Source organism: Palaemon carinicauda, chromosome 13, assembly GCF_036898095.1.
Source record: "Palaemon carinicauda isolate YSFRI2023 chromosome 13, ASM3689809v2, whole genome shotgun sequence".
Classification (NCBI taxonomy): Eukaryota; Metazoa; Arthropoda; class Malacostraca; order Decapoda; family Palaemonidae; genus Palaemon; species Palaemon carinicauda.
The window spans coordinates 57,874,693-57,895,738 of NC_090737.1; positions in this window are offsets into that span (position 1 = coordinate 57,874,693).

Sequence of the window (21,046 nt, forward strand, 5' to 3'; positions counted from 1 at the left end):
CCAGTCCTAAAGTCAAAGAGTAGTGTAGCATTGGAGTCGTCAAAAGAGACATTTTCCGAACGGCGCAATGTGTAGGATTTCCTTCATTCTTTCTACTCTGGATCTTTTCATTGGCCTTCTATCAAATCGTTGTAATCCAATACAAAGTGAATGGCGGCCAATTGGTAATGCGATACGGAGAGATATGAGCGTTGACAGGGGGACTGTGCACTGGACTGTTGAGTGAAGATGTGCACCAGTGGTATGAGGTTTATGTAAATAATGAAGGGCGTATATTCTAAAAAGTGATGAAAGTGACAGACAACCCATTGCACCACCAGTAATTCACGGTGAAAACAAAGGAGCTGGATTCAGCCTTTGACAGTTTTCTGCTGAAATAGGCCAATGGATAGGGTGAGAAGCTGACCAGCTGCCTGTGTACAGCACCAACTGTAACGACTGGGAGAGAAAAGGTAAAAGGCATGCAGTACGGGAAAATTGAGAACAGCCGGAGTTGAAAAGGCATTTTTCGCATTACAGAAAGCCCCTTCTTGAAGTGTACACCCCTTCAGGTCTCATAACTTGCCATTGAGGGAGGAGTTGAGGGAGTCAGGATTGGCACCAGAGGCTGGCAGATACCGGAGATAATAGTTGATAATGTTTATGTATTCTTACAGCACTTTGATGGTCAATGTGTTGGGGAAGTTCTGAACAGCAGCTACCTACTCAGGGAGGGGAGCAATTTCTTCAGGAGTGATACGGTGCGTTACGAAGAATTATTCACAGTATGCTTTGTAGTTTTATTTTTAAACTTAGATTGGGAAAATTCAGGAATTATTATTAATCACAAATACCATAACAGCTTAAGATTTGAAGATTACATAGGTATGTGTAGTGAGTCCTTGAAGTAATTGCATGATATGAATGAAAATTTAAATTGAGAAGTTATGCATGTAGCACTGAAAATTTATATAATTAAATCTAATATAATGTTCGATAGAAATGCACAAAAATAACAAATCAGAGTTATATGCAAACCTCTAGAGATATGATGACTTAAAGCAAACAGTAATTATTTCCCTTCTCTGACGAGACCGAAATTGAAAGAATGATTAGCTTGGGATGGGTAGGTTTTGCTAAAATATTAGTCTAATAAAAGTAAAGGCTACTTTCATAATTCGGTTGGACCTACCAATAAAACCTTTGAATCAGAAACTAGGAATCTTACTAAGGTGTTAAAACATAAGTAAGTTAAAATTCAAAGAGCTATGGAAAGAATAATGATGGGTGTAACACTATGAGATAGAAAAAGAGTAATATGAATACGAGGGTCAACTAAAGTAGAGTATATTCTAACATCATGTGATATAATGAAATGGACATAGGCAAAACATATAATTAGGATGACAAATAATTTATAGACATTAAGAATAACTGCATGGGTCCCTAGATATTACATAGGAAGTCGAAGAAAGAGAAAACGATACATTGACGACTAGAAAAATTTGCTGGTGTGAACAGGCTTAGAAAAACCACAGATAGATGCAAAAGGAAAGACATGTCTGAGGACTGAAATAGTAACAGCTTATAAAGATAATGATGGCGAAGACACTATATATATATATATATATATATATATATATATATATATATATATATATATATATATATATATATATAATATATATATATATATATATATATATATATATATATATATATATATATATATTACGACCAGCAAATTATGTAAATTCTAAGTTCCAAAAGTCACCTGCTTTATATTACATAATATGATACACAAGAGAATACCTCCTAGCACTGAGAATAATATGCAACTCCCAGGCAATAATATATATCAACACTTAACATCTAAATGTCTCTTCACTTTGCACTCGAATCAAACTGGTTGATTGCTTTACTTTTGACACAAACTCTTCTAAAACAGACCTCTTACTTCGGTTATTAGTCAATGTATACGAGCATTGCACTGAAATTAGTATTGGAGATAGAGATAATGCACATTTTACAAAAATAAATCTATTCTATAAAAATAGCAATTCAAAAAATCAACACCAAAAAATAAATCTCTTGAAATATGAAATCTGAGCTAAACCTTAGACTAAGATGTAATGGCACATAAAAGAAAAAACAGTATAAAATCAGTAGTTTCACTAGAAGTTAAGTTATGAAAATATTCAAAGTTGCAATTAATGAGAAAGTTGACACTTTAACACTATAGTAAATAACCAATTATCACACTTACACATACGCTACTGTTATTCATTCGTCCTTAGCCTCAAAGAAGCTTACCAATCTGTTAAGCAAAATGAATACACTTAACTTTTTAACCAAATCACACAGGGTCAGTCACAAAAACCAATCAATAAATTTTACAATGCAAAGTTATTTACATTCACACACTTCGCTTTTAATTTAAACACAATAATATCGCCAATGTTTGAACAACACTATACATGGTATTCGTTTGAGAGAAATTACTATTCACGTTTGAGAAAAAGCACTTCTCGGGTTTGAGAGGAATTACGTAGTGGCTGGATAGACGCTAGATAGAACACTGGTGGAAAAGGGATCTTGGTGGATATCAGACTGGATCTCTCTTTCCTATGTATTGCCAGGATCTATTATATTATCATAATTCACTGCGCAAACTTCGAGGTCATTCCAGCAATACATTCAATTCATGCGCATATGGTCTAGGAGGGTTTTCCTGAGGAAAAGTTGCCGGCTTAGCAGTTGAAGTAGGGTATTATTGTTGCTTGATGAGCCAAAGAACTCTGCTAACTCCACCCACCTCTTCTCACAATATTAAAAAAAAGTGTAAGTTCTATTTGGAAACCTTGATGCAACTTCCAAACACGTGAAAGCACGAAGCAACCACTAGCGTGTGTGTCATACAGCATACCTTTTCAACAAGATTATGTAAGACTTCTCAACTAAACTACATGAAATTATAATTTAATTCTTTAAAAATACGTAAATTTACATATAAAGAACTAAATGTGAATATGACAAAATGAACGACAACAGTTTTATGTATTTTACACCAATTTACTTAATCATATTTGAGTGGAACTCACATTCAGAGCTGGCTATACATCTCTTAAATACACATGTGAAATACGTGGATAAAATATTCTACTCTCATATTACACCAGTATCTTAAGAACACGCACCTGAATGTAATTAAATTTGGCTAATCCTTCCAGCAATTATAACAACTATAGAACAATTGAACACACCCTTTTGCTTTCATATATAAACTGTCACTCTCCACTGTAATTCTCACTTTTACCTTACATCCTGAAGAGGGTCGATGTTTATTGACCGAAATATAGTGTGATTTATTCATATTTCCTGTGTTTCTTTTATGGGCCTTTTTGAAAAAACATATATATATATATATATATATATATATATATATATATATATATATATGTAAGGAAATTTTCCTTATTAACGTAAATAATTTAAAAGGATTAAGAAAATAAATTTTCCAGTGGTTATGGTGCCATCTGTTGGTTGCGCTCGTAGCCAGGTATGTCATACGTGTGTATTTTTGTTTTTCATATCCGTGGTGGGAGAGAGGAGGAGCCAAGAGGCAGTTAGCAAGACTGTTTACCTTGAAAGGTAAATTTGTTATGTACGTCAGTGTTCCACGAATTCGTCTGCAGAGGACACTCTTTCCTGCTTCAAGTGGTGGTGGAGTGACTTAGTGATGGACAGCAACCATTGGCTAATACCAAAGCTCCTGTTAGTCTAGGGACAGACTCGTTTTGACCACTTCGAAGCCTGCAGACGTGACACTGCCGTTCAGTTTTGCCTTGGGGTAAGAATAACATTGTGTAGTTTCCCTTGCTGAACGATTTTGGAAAGCCTGAAGTGTTTTCATTGGTGTGTGGCTGCCGCTGGTACCAGTAATTACGTGATCAATCAAGCATAACATTACGTTAATGGTTTGGATCTCGACGGGTTCGTCCTTCAAACCTGATTCTGTGACAAAGACCTGGTGCAAGAGAACTTACATCATCCCACGGAAATTAAGCTATTGTTAAATGTATGTAATTAGTTAGGGTTTATTAATTTTAATTGTCTCCAGTCTATTCCTTTTACTTTCCTATCACCGTATGTATAGTTTGTGTGTGGGTGCATCATTGATGGTTGGTTTCTTTGTCTCTTTCTTTTATTTTTCCGGTGAGCTAGAGTTTGTTTGGGTCCTAGATGCCTTTTTGTAATGCGAATGGTTTATTTCCTTCCTGGCTGGAGATTTATTTTCATTTGAGGAGAATTAAGTTTATGTAATAAACAGGAATTTGAATTTGATTAAGAGTCTTTGTTTTGAACCTTTCCTTCTCGGTGGATTTTGATACGTCAATGTCTAGTTCTAGCTGGCTGAATACAAAGAACCTGTGACATAAATGGCGACCTTGCCAGGATCCTGTTGAATTCTTTTCTCAGGATCCCTAGAATATTGACATTGCCGTGTTGGAATCTTCAGTAGAGGATTGGTTGTTCAGATATTTTGATAGTTAATTGGGTTTAAAACTTTGATAAAATGAGTGAGTCTGAGCATACGATGACTGAGATTAATGTATCGGAATTTTTGGGTAGGGGTGACTGGGAGGCTACGCTTGGTGATTTAAGTAAAGGTCAGTTGTTTGCACTAGCAGAGCATTTCAAGTTAGTAGTATCTCCTGGTGTAAAGAAAGGAACTCTGTTGCTACAGGTAGCGAGTGCGATAAGCGGTGGTGCTATGGGTGCGACTTCGGACGAAGTAGGATTAATGCAAGATAGGTTAGCATTACAGAAATTGGAGGTGGAAAAGTTGAAATTGCAGTTTCAGATGGGAGAGATGGAGATGGCCAATAGGGAAAAGGAAAGGGAAATGGAGAAGGTTAGATTAGAACATGAGAGGGAACAGGAAATGGCTAGATTGGAACAGGAAAGGGCTAGATTGGAACAGGAGAGGCAATTGGAGTTTGTTCGAATGGAACATGAATTGCAGGTTCTTCGTTTAAAACAAACTGGACCGGAAGACCACTTTAACATTAGTCATGCTATTAAGCTAGTCCCTGTGTTTAACGAAGCTGATGTGGCTGAATTCTTCTCTGCTTTTGAGAAGTTAGCAAGAAAGTTAGGTTGGCCTGAGACCATGTGGACTACCCGAATTCAGTGCAGGTTGGTTGGGAAAGCACAAAAAGTGTATGCAGCATTGAGTGAAGAGGTAAGTGCAGACTATAGTAGGGTGAGAGAAATTGTATTAAAAGCTTATGAGCTTGTGCCAGAAGCCTACCGCCAGAGATTTCGTAATCTAAGAAAGGTTCCAAATGATACTTATGTAGAGTTTGCTAGAGCTAAAGAATTAGCATTTGATGAATGGTTGAAATCAAAAGGGGTTGATGATTTTGCAGGGATAAGGGAAATAATCCTTATTGAAGAGTTCAAGAATAATGTAGGGCATGAACTGAAGATACATTTAGAAGACTTAAAGTTAGATACTGTGGGAGCAGTTGCAGTGGCAGCCGATGAGTACGCACTATCACACAAGTCTGTGTTTAAGTTTGCTGATAAGCAAAGTAGGTGGGATAAGGATAGGAGGTTTGAAAAGACTCCGGAGCAGGGAGCGAAATCCTCTAAATCCAGTTCTCCTGGAAGAAAGGTTCAGTCTTTTCCAAAGACAAGTGAAAGGGATGTAACGTGTTATTTTTGTAAAAAGAAGGGCCATATTAGGTCAGAATGTTCTGCCTGGAAGGGGCAGGGGAGTTTCAAGAAGCCTGTAGGTCTACTTGGGAGAACTTCTGGGGGTGTATCCTGTGAGTTTGGTAACTTTGGAAAATATGTCTCAAGTGGTGAAGTGTTCACAAAGGACCAGGATGGTTTTGGGAGACGGGTAAATGTATTGCGGGATACTGGTGCTGCCCAGTCGTTGATTTTGAGATCTGCGTTGCCTGACAATTTTGTAGAGGAGCAGCTAGAGTATGTGTTGTTGGGTGGCTTCCCAAACACGGTGGTGGCGTGTCCTCTGGCCGAGTTTTGGTTAAACTCGGATTGGGTCAAGGGCCCGTTAAAGTTGGCAATTGCAGATGAACTACCAGTGAACGGTGTGCAGGTTGTGATAGCCAATGATACTGAGTCGGATACGGGGAGTAGTTGTCCGGTAGTGCAATGTAACGGTACCACTCAGATTGGTGAGAGTAGTCCTATGATGGCTATTACTCGTTCTACAGTCCAGTCTCCTAGTGTTGAGGATGAGGATTTGGGTCTAGATAGGCTTGAAGGACTGGTAGAGGGAGTTTCTGATGTGAAAGTTCCTAGTCTGGTATCTGAGTGGGATGATACTGTAGGATGGGATAGGAACTCACTAAGTATTGCTCAGAAGGAAGAGTTTAATGAAGAGGGGGAAGGAGAGGTTAGCTCAGATTTGACGAGACCTAAGATGAAATGGGAAGATGGTATCCTGTATCGGTTTAGTCGTTTCAAAAGATCGCCAACTGAGATGTGGGAAGTAAGGAAGCAGATAGTAGTTCCTCTTGAATATCGGGGCAAAATCTTGTGGTTTGCACATGAAGATTTACTTGCTGGTCATTTTGGAGTAAGCAAAACTTTTAGGAAAGTTGCTGAGCATTTCTTTTGGCCAAGAATGAAGGCAGAGGTGAAGAGGTATGTTAATTCTTGTACTAAGTGTCAAATGGTTGGGAAACCAAATCAGAGAATTGCTAAAGCCCCTTTACAACCCATTCCAGTGGTTGAAGAACCATTTAAAGAGATATTGATAGATATTGTGGGGCCATTGCCAAAGACTAGCAGTGGTTTTCAGTATATACTGACAATAATGGATAGAATGTCCAGGTACCCCGAAGCTGTACCCTTAAGGAGTATTCACAGTAAGAAAGTAATCGAAGCACTTATTGGTTTCTTTACTAGATTTGGATTGCCGAAATCGGTTCAGTCTGACTGTGGTAGTATTTTATGAGTAAAGAATTTGCTAAACAGATGAAAGAGTTCAAAATTAATCATGTAATCTCATCACCATACCACCCAGAGAGCCAGGGTCAGATTGAACGATTTCATCAAACTTTGAAGTCCATGCTAAAGAAATATTGTGGGGAAGATCCAAGGAACTGGGATAAGGCAATACCTTATTTATTGTTTGCATTTAGGTCTGTACCGAGTGATATGATGGGATTTTCTCCATTTGAGCTTGTATTTGGTCACAAGGTAAGAGGTCCTTTGGATGTTGTTAAAGAAAGTTGGGAAAATAATAATCCAAAAGTTAGCCTGGTACAATTTCTAAAAGAATCTAGGGAAAAGCTTTATAAGTTTTGGGAGTTTGCTAAGGAGAACTTGAAAGTTGGGCAAGGTAAAATGAAAAAGAATTTTGACATCAAAGCTAGGAGAAGGGTATTTGAAGTTGGGGATAAAGTTTTAGTTTTATTACCTACCCCTGGTAATCCCCCAGGAGCCAAGTTTTCAGGACCATGGAAGATAGCTAAGAGGGTAAGTAGCTTGAATTATCTGGTGGAGACCCCAAGTAGAAGACAAAAACACCAGCTTTGTCATGTTAACATGTTGAAACCTTATTATGAAAGAGTAGCAAAGAAGCCATTGTTGTTGTTGGGGAAAGTAGAAATGGAAAGAGAATGTTTGGAAATAGAAGGTAAGTGGCCTAAAGGTAATAGCGATGTATTAAATAACTTGCCAAATATGTTGTCTCACTTAGATGGGGATCAAATTGAGTCCATCTTAAATTTGATAGAAGTGTATCCAGATTTATTTAAGGACACCCCAGGTTGTACGGCTGTGATACAGCATGATGTGGAGGTTAGAGGGGCTAAACCAATAAAACAGGCACCTTATAAAACTAATCCATTGAAAAGGGAAGTAATCAAAACAGAGGTAGAGTACATGTTGCAGCATAATCTGATAGAAAGTAGTTACAGTCCATGGAGTTCACCTGTGGTGTTGGTGAAGGAGGAGAATGGTCAGTATAGAATGTGCATAGATTACCGCAAGGTTAATGCAGTTACAGAGACTGACAGTTTTCCTTTACCTCGGGTAGAGGACTGCATCAATGATGTAGGTAAGGCAAAGTTTATCAGTAAGTTCGACCTTCTAAAGAGGTACTGGCAAGTACCGTTGACACCCAGAGCTAAGGATATCTCTGCTTTTGTGACCAGTGAGGGATTATTTGCCTGCAACGTGATGCCTTTTGGCATGAAAAATGCATCTGCTACATTTCAGAGACTAATGAACAACTTGGTAGGTTCTCTAGAGGGTGTGGTAGTGTACATTGATGACATTGTGGTATATAGCGATGACTGGGACACCCATATTCAAAGAATACTTAAGTTATTTTAAAAACTTAGCCAGGCAGGGCTGGTTATCAATCTTGCCAAATGTGAGATAGCCAAGGCTAGTGTATTGTATCTTGGTCATGAAATAGGTCATGGGAAGATTGTCCCGAAAGATGCAAACGTCAGAGCCATTTTAGAGTTTCCTGTGCCTTATGACAAAAGGCCTGTTCGTAGATTTCTTGGCATGGTAGGATACTACAGGAGATTTGTGATAAATTTTGCCACAATTTCTAATCCTCTTACTAATTTATTGAGGAAAGAAGTAAAGTTTGAGTGGAATGAAGAGTGTCAGAGGTCATTTGACAAATTGAAGGCAGTTCTAACTAACTATCCTGTCTTGAGAGCTCCGGATTTTCAGGAACCATTTAGGTTGGCGGTCGATGCAAGTGACTATGGAATAGGTGCTGTGCTATCTCAAGTTGAGGAACAGGTAGAGTATCCTGTTGCCTTTTTCTCTAAAAAGCTTAATGAAGCTCAACGCAAGTACTCCACCATAGAGAAGGAGGCCTTAAGCCTGATAACAGCTCTAGAACATTTTGAAATTTATTTAACAAATGTTCCTACACCTGTAGTGGTCAAGACAGACCACAATCCTTTATTATTTTTAAACAGGTTTAAGAATAAGAACCAGAGGCTGATGAGGTGGAGTCTGATATTACAAGAGTGGGATTTGGATATCCAACATGTTCCAGGGAGAAAGAATGTGGTGCCAGACACACTTTCTAGATAATCATAAATTGTTTGGCACGAATGGTAATTTTTTTTTCTTTACTTTTCAGAATTAAATGTCTTTTTTTTCCATTTAATTTGAATTTAATGTTTTTTGTAGTTATTCATTATAAGACTTATTAATCTATATTCAGATTTGTTTGCTTTATTTCCATTCATAATTTAGTTCCGTGCTTTGATTTTTGTTGCACAAAAATTTTTTTAAGGATGGGGGTGTAAGGAAATTTTCCTTATTAACGTAAATAATTTAAAAGGATTAAGAAAATAAATTTTCCAGTGGTTATGGTGCCATCTGTTGGTTGCGCTCGTAGCCAGGTATGTCATACGTGTGTATTTTTGTTTTTCATACCCGTGGTGGGAGAGAGGAGGAGCCAAGAGGCAGTTAGCAAGACTGTTTACCTTGAAAGGTAAATTTGTTATGTACGTCAGTGTTCCACGAATTCGTCTGCAGAGGACACTCTTTCCTGCTTCAAGTGGTGGTGGAGTGACTTAGTGATGGACAGCAACCATTGGCTAATACCAAAGCTCCTGTTAGTCTAGGGACAGACTCGTTTTGACCACTTCGAAGCCTGCAGACGTGACACTGCCGTTCAGTTTTGCCTTGGGGTAAGAATAACATTGTGTAGTTTCCCTTGCTGAACGATTTTGGAAAGCCTGAAGTGTTTTCATTGGTGTGTGGCTGCCGCTGGTACCAGTAATTACGTGATCAATCAAGCATAACATTACGTTAATGGTTTGGATCTCGACGGGTTCGTCCTTCAAACCTGATTCTGTGACAAAGACCTGGTGCAAGAGAACTTACATCATCCCACGGAAATTAAGCTATTGTTAAATGTATGTAATTAGTTAGGGTTTATTAATTTTAATTGTCTCCAGTCTATTCCTTTTACTTTCCTATCACCGTATGTATAGTTTGTGTGTGGGTGCATCATTGATGGTTGGTTTCTTTGTCTCTTTCTTTTATTTTTCCGGTCAGCTAGAGTTTGTTTGGGTCCTAGATGCCTTTTTGTAATGCGAATGGTTTATTTCCTTCCTGGCTGGAGATTTATTTTCATTTGAGGAGAATTAAGTTTATGTAATAAACAGGAATTTGAATTTGATTAAGAGTCTTTGTTTTGAACCTTTCCTTCTCGGTGGATTTTGATACGTCAATGTCTAGTTCTAGCTGGCTGAATACAAAGAACCTGTGACAATATATATATATATATATATATATATATATATATATATATATATATATATATATATATATATATATATATATATATATATATATATATATATATCAAATAAGCCATATATATTAATACATTAAAGCCTGGATTCTCTTAACGACCTCGGGATCAGAGCCCCAGGCGGAACCGCCCAAAGACTATAATATCGGACCGGCAGGGATTTGAACCCTCGTCCAGGATATCTGTATGCCAGTGACCATACCACTCAGCCACGAAGAAAGATAAAAGTCAATGATAATTCTTCTGTACATATACCTGTCAAATTCAGGTTTTCTGTACTTAGAATTGAAATCAACCCATCTTCACCATCGTAGCTAATTGGTACGTTTGGGACTTGGCATTCGATTAATGATAAATTTTCTTTTTTTTTTTTTGCACATTTAAACGTGTTTCTTTCATATTTCAAATAAGCCATATATATTAATACATTAAAGTCTGGAGTAAGTACTTTTACGGTCATAATACTTGCAGGTTTCATGCCCCCTGCAATATTATTTCCGGATCCCTACATTATTGGAACCCACAGGTTTGCAATATATTTCGGACATTAATGTCCGAAGGTTTTGAAAATCCCAAGTCTACAGAGACTAGGTATACAGCTCAATATAAATTATGCAACTGGGTGAGAGGCTTTCAAAAGATCTCTCCGGGACCTTTCCTACCTAATGATGGGATTCGTAAGCTACTATTTCCGAAAGCAAGTGAGGAAATAGTAGTGCCTCAGGAACCAATTACATCCCCTGACGACCAGAAAACCTTTAGGATTAAGGGCAAGAAGTGCCCCAGGGTAGAAGAGGAAAATGTTGCTTTGGAATTTCCTGCCTCTGCCGGCTTTAGAGCCATCGATGTCGACATCTTCGTCTTCTACCCCTAAGTTGGATAATGAGGTACAATTATGTATCCAGCTGAAGAATCAAATAGAGAGCTTTCGTAAACAAAACGAAAAGCAGGAAGTAAAACGCAAGATAGATCCTCGTAAAGTTTCTCTTGTCACTTCCCAGGGATCAGTCAAACGACCCATGAATCAAGACCTACCAACATGCTCCATAACCAATCCCTGGAGGTTTGCGGAGCAGATGCCGATTTCAAATGGTAATCTCTACATCTCAGAGAAAATAGGTGCTGTTCCTTTGGACAAAATTTAATTTTGGCCAAGCTTTGATGCTTTCCCTAATTGTTGGGTTCGACTGAAGTAGGAACCAAAGTCAGGAAAAGGAACGGAAGCAAAGGAGGTCTGGATTCTCGACCATGAAAAGGCACAGATTATCCTTTCAGGTAGTCTAAGAAAGGCAGGTTATTCAGAGTCGAAGGTATTCTCACTGAATAACGGACACCCTTCCTTTCTTGCTCCTACTTCACTCTCATTCCCCTTTATGGGGAAGGCATTTACTTCTGTTGCCAAAGTGGTAGAGGCGGGTAAGCCATGTCCCACACTCGATGAGTGCAAGCCTTTGTCACCAGCTTTTCCTGGACAGGAAAAGGATTGGAAGGAAGTCCATTTGACATTTTTATTAGGAAAATTAGACAAGGACGTCGCAAGTTGGCAATTCAAGGTATGTCTCCCTAAATTGTCTGAGTTGCTCTTGTGTAATGAACATGAGTCAAAGGAGTGACTTGCGACATCCCTATCTCTACAAAACTACATAGAGTTGTGTTCAACCTACGAAAGTACCCCAGACATGCTCATGGTCATAGCCAAAATGCATACGGCTATCTTGGTGAAGGACCTTTGTGCCTTTATGAAGGCTAGGAGTGCATGTAAAGAGTTTTTGTTCACTGATGCATCAGTAAAACACGAAACAAGGAAGCTAATATCTTCCAACATCTGGGGTAAAGACCTCTTCCCACACGAGATCACTAAGGAAGTAATTAAGAACGCCACTATGGAGAACAAAGGTCTTCTCCAAAAATGGGGCATTCCTTCAAAGAGAAAATCTTCTGTGGCTGTGGGTCCCCAACCTAAAAAGAAGATCGGAAAATCTGGAAATATCCGGGCTGCTCAACAACATCCCACTATTCCAGTGACCATGGTGCTACAGGCAGATGGTCAAAAGTCTAAGCCTACTGACTACTCGAAGCATAAAGAGGCTTCGGCTAGGAGGAACTTTCCCTCAGGATCGCAGGACCTTCGATCCTTCGGTCCAAAGCCTATTCAAGATGAGCCATTGATGGTAAACAGAAATGTCCCTACCATCATTTCCTTACCTTCTCTTACAGTTCAAAATCCTCCTGGAGGAGTATACCTGAGAGCTATAGAGCATACAGGTGATAAGAAAGCTATAGCTCATCGAGTTCCAGGGAAGGCTGCTTTGTATTCACGAGAAGGACTCAAGATATCAATGAGCCATTCTGAACTTGTCGCCACTCAACAAGTTCATAACAAAACAGCAAGTTCTGAATGTTAATCCTTCTCAACATATGGATCCTGTTCCAATTAAGGGTGTTCGTAGTCTTGTCAGACCTGAAAGGTGTCCTTCGGAACCTTGCAGTCAACCACCCCCCTTCCTCCTATCTAGAATTCATGTTACAGATAGTAACATTCATCATAAGAAAGATACGTGTCGGACTCACAGTCTTAAGTATCTTCAAAGGATTGACGATCTTAGTCACGTCAAAGTCAAGCCTAGAAATAGTTCAGGTATTAATATATCTGATCGTGAGGCTGGAGTGGGCAGCACCCGAAGTGTCCAGCCAATGTGCATTCAAAGAGATGACCCGGTTCCTGGGACATCACGGATGCAAGATAAGCTTCTAGAAGTCTCAACTTTCTCCAGCTCAGGCGTTTAGATGGTTAAGAAACCATCGAAGCCCTCAGTCACATCAACTCCCCTCTCCTTTGGAAATATGAATGGAGCTCGCGAGGTCTGTCAAGGGACTCAGGTATTCAGTCAGAATTCCAAAACGCCAACAGGGAAAAGCGCTATACTTTCCCCAGTTCGCTATAGTGACAGACCTGGTGCTAAGGGCACACCGAAAAGATGCGTCAAGAGCTTTGAGAAAACACACATCATACGCTTGAAGAGATAAAAAAAGACTGAGATCGGTCCCTCTTTAATCGCTTCTGTAACAGAAATTAGAGCACGAAAGTCCCAAGACTCTGCTGGTCCTTTCATGGGTGGTGAAGCCCCCTCCACACAGATCAGACTCCCTACGACTGATCTGGGACACCGAAGCGATAATAAGACGTCACATTCGAACGTCTCATTCAGTCTTGGTGAAGTTACCCATCCCTCTCTTAAAGGGATGGCACCTACCAGCAGTTCACTTACAACTGATCCACGATGTGACGATAGATACTCTATTTTGATCCAAACCGATAGAGTTGGAATGGTCCATGGGCGCAGACATATTCCCTCCCAGATGGGAACAAGTCCCGGAACTGCAATTCGACCTCTTCATCACGAGCGTCTTCAAGAAACTACCTAGCTATATAGCCCCATACAAGGATCCTCTAGTGGGGCTGATAGACTAGATGAGGCTGGTCCTAGCTCTGACCCTAGGTATATTTCCGAAGGTTCAGAAATTAACTGCCTTCGTTTTATCACAGAGAACCCAAACCCTTCATTTCATGATTTTCTCACTCTAGCTGTTAGAAAAAGGTTTGGGATCTCAAAAGGCAATATAGAACTTTTAGAAGAATACAAGGCCAAGTCAACTAGAAGACAATATGAGTCTTCCTGGAAAAAGTGGGTTGCGTTTGTCAAAGCAAAAGGACCGAAAGAAATTTCCATGAACTTCTATCTGTCCTTCTTTGTCCACCTTCATAGCCAAGGTCTGGTGGCCAATACGATAAATACGTGCAAGTCAGCCATGACTAGGCCTCTCCTATATGCCGTTTAAGTGGATCTGGCGAATAAAATATTTAATAAGATTCTGAAGGCATGTGCCAGGCTTAAGCCCGCAGTACCACCAAAGCCCATCTCTTGGTCTTTGGACAAGGTCTTACATTATGCCTCATCTGTGAACAATGAAGATTGTTCTCTTAAGGATCTAACCCAAAAGGTTATTTTTCTGTTCGCTATCGCCTCCGGGGCTAGAGTTAGTGAAATAGTGGCCTTATCCAGAGATGAGGGTCACATTCAGTTCACGGAAGTGGGAGAACTGAATCTATTTCCTGATCCATGCTTTCTCGCTAAAAACGAGCTACCCACTAAGAAGTGGGGTCCCTGGAGAATCTGCCCTCTGAAGGAAGATGTCTCTCTATGTCCTGTAGAGTGTCTAAAGTCTATCTTCGTAGAACTTCAGACTTCATGGGAGGACAGCTCTTTAAAGGAGAAACTTCTGGATCAAATTTATCCCTAAAACAACTAAGGGCGAAGCTCTCCTACTTTATTCGTAGAGCGGATCCGGACAGTACTCCCGCAGGTCATGATCCGAGAAAGATTGCTTCATCACTGAACTTCTTTCAGTATATGGACTTTGAGTGCCTTTGCTCATAAACTGGATGGAAATCATTCAGAGTGTTTTACAAACACTATGCAGAACAAGTACATGAACTGAAACACTTCGTAGTGGCGGCAGGTAGTGTATTAAAACTTGCCCCCTAATTACTGTGGTAAACAGTTTATGGTTTGGAACCTCACATGTCCTCGCACATGTAACGGATGAGAATCACCCAGAGTGTTCTACATACACTATGCTAGACAAATCCATGATCTGAAGCAATATATGGTGACGCCGGGTAGAATATTTAACCTGCCGTCTAATTTTACGATGAACAGCTAATTGACTGGGACTGTCAATTAAAGGGAGAAGAGGTCACCCTTCTTAGGTGTGACTTCTTTTGATTAAGTGTTACTATGAAAACACTAGCTCTGTTCAAAATCCCAGGTGTGGAATTATACAGATAGCACTAGTGCCGGTGTACGAAGTACACAGTGCAGATAGAAGTAACCAGTACAGGAATTATGAAGAGAAATTGTTTTATAATTTTTCTTCAGTCTGTGAGTGGCACTCATCATTTCTTCCTTCTAGAAGGAAATATAGTCTCTGTACTCGTTACAGGTATAATTCCATTGTCATACTACATTCGTTTTACTGGACATCTCTTTTAGTCATTTATTAGTAATAAATGTCTATTAGAATGTAGTGCGTCCACTTTCGCCAGACAATTGTATGTATACATGCCAGAGTTCTTCAACTTACCAAAGTAAGTATCCCTCATATATATATGAGTGTGTACTTATGTTTGGTCATACTATGTATGTTAACCTCAGATCCCTTTTCTACTGTCTATAATGACTCTTCCCCGTAGGAGGCAGGAAGCACTAACATTGGTTATGATTAGTGATGATTACGAATAACTGTAACGTCTCTTGTCTCATGTGTTCCCCATGACCATAGAAAAGGTTGCTATAAGGTTAAGGCACTGATAAAAATCCACAGATACACTAATGCTCTGGTATGCTTCCATCAGGACGACATGGCTTGAGCCCAAAAAACGGATTTTGAGCAAAGCGAAAAATCTATTTTTGGGTGAGATGGCCATGTCGTCCTGATGGACCCACCCATATCTTCTAAAAGAAAAGATCTTCACAGTATCCCTCCCGTGGTACTGTATCTGTAACACGCTCAATGCTAAAAGGAATGTCCGCCATCGTGGGATTGGCGCTGTTGTATTCCCAATAGTATTACGAGAGCGGGGATAGCCTTTGGACGGCTCCCTTTTATTTTACCACAACCTCCTCGAAGCGAAAACGCTGTTTGGGGTGCAGATTGCTATGGAGGCGTGTCAAGAATGTGTCCGCTGATATTGCAATATCCTTAGGAGAAATTTTAAGGATATTCGCGCCAGGAGTTAGAATTCTGGATACCTAAAGATAAAATTCTCTGGGAATATCACTGTAGTACATACATCCCTTAGGAAGCTACTTTAAGGAACTTCCATCAGGACGACATGGCCATCTCACCCAAAAATAGATTTTTCGCTTCGCTCAAAATCCGTTTTATATATATATATATATATATATATATATATATATATATATATATATATATATATATTTATATATTTATATATAATATATATATATATATATATATATATATATATATATATATATATATATATATATATATATATATATATATATATATATATATATATATATATATATATATATATATATATATATATATATATATATATATATATATGTATGTATATAAATATGCGTACATATAGGTATATATATATATATATATATATATATATATATATATATATATATATATATATATATATATATATATATATATATATATATATATATATATATATATATATATATATATATATATATATATATATATACATAAACTAAACAGTGTTTAATTATATTATTATTATCATTATTATCATTATTATCATTACTATTTTTATATTTATTATTATTATTATTATTATTATTATTATTATTATTATTATTATTATAAAGGCAATAATCTTTCATATCAGCAGTATGTCATTATATGCCATTCTTGTTTCACATTTAAGAAATTTTATGGTCTTATGGGAATTTTTGTTAACCCTGGTCGGTTCAAAATTTTAGTCCGTTCAATTATCTTTATCAATAATAGATTGCCGTATTTTCCACAAAAATTTTAATATCCTAAAAAACTATCTTTGTAAAATATGTAAGTAAAGTTCAAAAGCCAAATATTGCTTATTATCCGCATGTACAAAAAAATAAATAAATAAATAAATAAATTGAACTAAGTGGTTATCAAGATTTTCAATATGTTTTATCCCTACTAGTAAAAAAGCTGTAGTAGATTCTAACGCCATTTTCCTAGTCATGGCACGAATAGTAAACTTATAGTTTTGTTTTCTTTTTATCTGATATATGTATAATAATGTATTTTAATTCATATTTACTTTATATCATGAGAATAAGGAAATAATCTATATTTTTTTCACATAACTCTATATATATCTCATATTTCCCCTAATTTCATAGAAATGACACATAAAATAAGAATTTTCTATATGGAAAATATGTTTATTACTCTTCGGGGAATATATCTATATCTAGGTAGTTTCCATAAATATTTCTATAGAGAATAAAAAAAACAAGTGATTTTCTAGGATAATTAATTTACATATGCAATGCTTAAACAAGAAATTATAGTAGTTAATCAATAAAACCTTCTGTTTTTCTAATTTCATATCTTCTTTCCCTTAAAGTACATTCATGGTCTTAACGGCAATCTGTCTAATGAAATGTAAATTTTTTTTTATCTTATGCTTTGATTGAATCATCAGTTTAAAGAAAAATTCTGTGCAATATTCATTAATATGCAATCTCAATTAATATTTTTCTTGTGTCACTAAAGTGATGTCTGAAATGATGATGTCTATCTTGTAGTTTTTAAGTTTTTATCTTTTCTATCATGATTTTAATCATTTTATATAATTGTTTTTGAAAAGGATTTAAAGTCTTTTTTTTTTTTTTTTTTTTTTTGGAATAAAATGATGTGGTGATCTTTACAGGATTTAACTGTAAATTTAATTACATAGCCTATTTGAAAAAAAATTTATATATTAGTGAATTATGTATGTCTAACTTATCAATGTTAGATGCAGTGCTTTGTTGGTAGTTTGACTGTCAAGCTTTTATTGAGTGAACTCGGAAAATATATAATTCCTGATCTTTCTGTGTTGATAAAAGGGTCAGTTTTACTGGAATATTTTAGCTTTTACTCTTCCCGTACTATTTGTGCAATCTTTCGTACTCGGCTGCTGCATAGTCTCATAAATATTTAAGCTTAGATATTCTATTTTCCATTCTTTCATGATTTGATATTTAACATTTCCGGTTATGTTTCTTATATCATTTCTTCAATGATTAATCATTGGAAAACTATTCTTTGCAGATGTATTTTTTTATATATATTTATGTTATTCTTTTTGACGGTTAGTTACTGTCTGTTTAGATCTTTTTTTTTTTTTATTAAAAGCAAGTCAGGTTGACAAGTTTTGTCAATTCTTTGACACTATTTCCCTTTCTTTCCCTGATTCTGTCACCCAAGTAGGGGGAATATACTTCGCTGCACATCTTACCCCATTGTACCTTCATATATGTGCAAAAGGCCTGAGGTATCCCGAGTAACTGGATTATATCGTAACGTTCGTAATCTCCTTTAAATTATTCTGGACTGAGATTTTCTTATATTATTTTTTTTTCTCGTAGATGTCTTAAAATGGTATCATTAGGATTATTATCCAGGATTCAATTATTCTAATTGATAGGTCCAAAGTATCAATATATGTTTGAGCATTTGTATTTCAGTACAGTAGAGTAACTCACAGAACTCTCAGTTTCACTGAGAAAGAAGGGCATTTTCTGTATTGTAAAATTTACGATGCTCTGCCATTTTAATTTTGTAAAGTTTTCGATAATTATTAATTTTCCAAATAAAAAACTTACTCTTTCTTTGTTCGTAGCCTTTCTTATGGAATTCGAGGGTATATAAACTTTAAGTATATTACGTTTTATAAAATCGTGTACAGTGAGTAATCGGTTAGCATGATAATCAAATAAGAAACACTGAACATCATGGGTACTTGGTATTTTAAAGTATTATATGCTGTACCTCAGACTTTAAGTTAGAAATAAAATGGTACTACGTCGTTTATATAAAGTTCCAGGACACCATAATTACTTTTATTTCTTGGAAAATTTGGGGCATAACCTTGTTTACCTGTCAAGTACATAAAAAAAAGCATGAAATATCAGTTTATTTCCTTTACATACTGTGATTTCTAAGCTGAAAAATAGAGAAGTGTATTTACATAAAAATTATGAAAATGTTTGGTTCAACATAAATTTGGACAAAGGAAACTTTTCTGTAAGTATACGGTATCCTGTTTTCAAAACAAGGTACAAAATTTAAAACTCAAGTTTCTCTCTCTCTCTCTCTCTCTCTCTCTCTCTCTCTCTCTCTCTCTCTCTCTCTCTCTCTCTCTCTCTCTCTCTCTCTACCATTTAAGTGACCCATTCATTATTCAAAAAAATATTTGTTCACTATTTTTATTTATGATTATTGAGGTAGTTATTGTATTAGAAATAATAATAATAATAATAATAATAATAATAATAATAATAATAATAATAATAATAATAATAATAATTATAATAATAATAATAATGAACATTTTATAACGAAAAATGTTTGCTTTAAAAAAGTTCGTCCCTTGCCCTCTGTAGGGAGAGAGAGAGAGAGAGAGAGAGAGAGAGAGAGAGAGAGAGAGAGAGAGAGAGAGAGAGAGAGCCTTACCCTTATTGCCTTATTTTTTGTTTGGGTTCCCCCAGGTCCCTCAGTGTGAGGCACCTCGTATATCCACCAGAGAGTTGCTAATGCATCTTCCGGTGTATTTTGCATCTTCCAGTCTTGGATGGTCTGGGATGCATCTTAGGTATTTATCGAGCTTATTCTTAAACACATCTACGCTCACTCCTGATATGTTTCTTAGATGAGCTGGCAGCACATTAAATAGTCACTGCATTATCGATGCTGGTGCGTAGTGGATTAATGTCCTGTGCGCCTTTCTTAGTTTACCTGGTATATTTTTTGGCACTATTAATCTACCTCGGCTTGCTCTTTCTGATATTTTTAGCTCCATGATGTTTTCAGTAATTCCTTCTATTTGCTTCCATGCTTGTATTATCATGTAGCGTTCTCTTCTCCTTTCTAGACTGTATAGTTTTAAAAATTTCAGTCTTTCCCAGTAGTCAAGGTCCTTAACTTTTTCTATTCTAGCAGTATAGGACCTTTGTACACTCTCTATTTGCGCAATATCCTTTTGGTAGTGTGGGTACCATATCACATTGCAGTACTCGAGTGTACTACGTACATAAGTTTTTTAAAGCATAATCATGTGTTCAGCTTTCCTTGTTTTAAAGTGTCTGAATAACATTCCCATTTTTGCTTTACATTTAGCCAACAGTGTTGCTATTTGGTCGTTGCATAACATATTCCTATTTAACATTACACCAAGGTCTTTAATTGCTTCCTTGTTTGTGATTGTCTCATTATTAGGTCCCTTGTATGCATATACCATTCCTTCTCTATTTCCATAATTTATTGATTCGAAATTATCGGAGTTAAATACCATCCTATTTATCTCCGCCTATTCATATATTTTGTTTAGATCTCTTTGTAGTGAGTTCCTGTCTTCATCACAAGTATTTTCTCTACTTATTCTTGTGTCATCGGCGAAACTTCTCAATACGGAGTTTTTAACATCACAGTCTATGTCTGAGATCATAATAACAAACAGCAGTGCAGCTAATACCGTACCTTGTGGCACACCAGATATTACCTGGGCTTCCTCTGATTTCTCGTCATTTGCAACCACTATCTGTTTTCTGTTTTGCAGGAATTCTTTTACCCATTTTCCTATCTTTCCCACAATATTATGCTTTCTCATTTTTTTCTCCAATATGTTATGGTCTACCTTGTCAAAGGCTTTTGCAAAATCTAGATAGATCACATCTGTGTCTTTTTCATTTATCATATTTTTGTATATGTTTTCATAGTGTGCTATCAGTTGGGTCTGTGTACTTTTTCTAGGCACGAAACCGTGTTGACCCATATTAAACAAATTATTTTTAACCAAATGGTTCATTATTTTCTTTTTTATTACCCTCTCATACACTTTCATAATATGAGATGTTAGACTAACAGGTCTATAATTGCTTGCCTCTAGTCTTGATCCACTTTTGA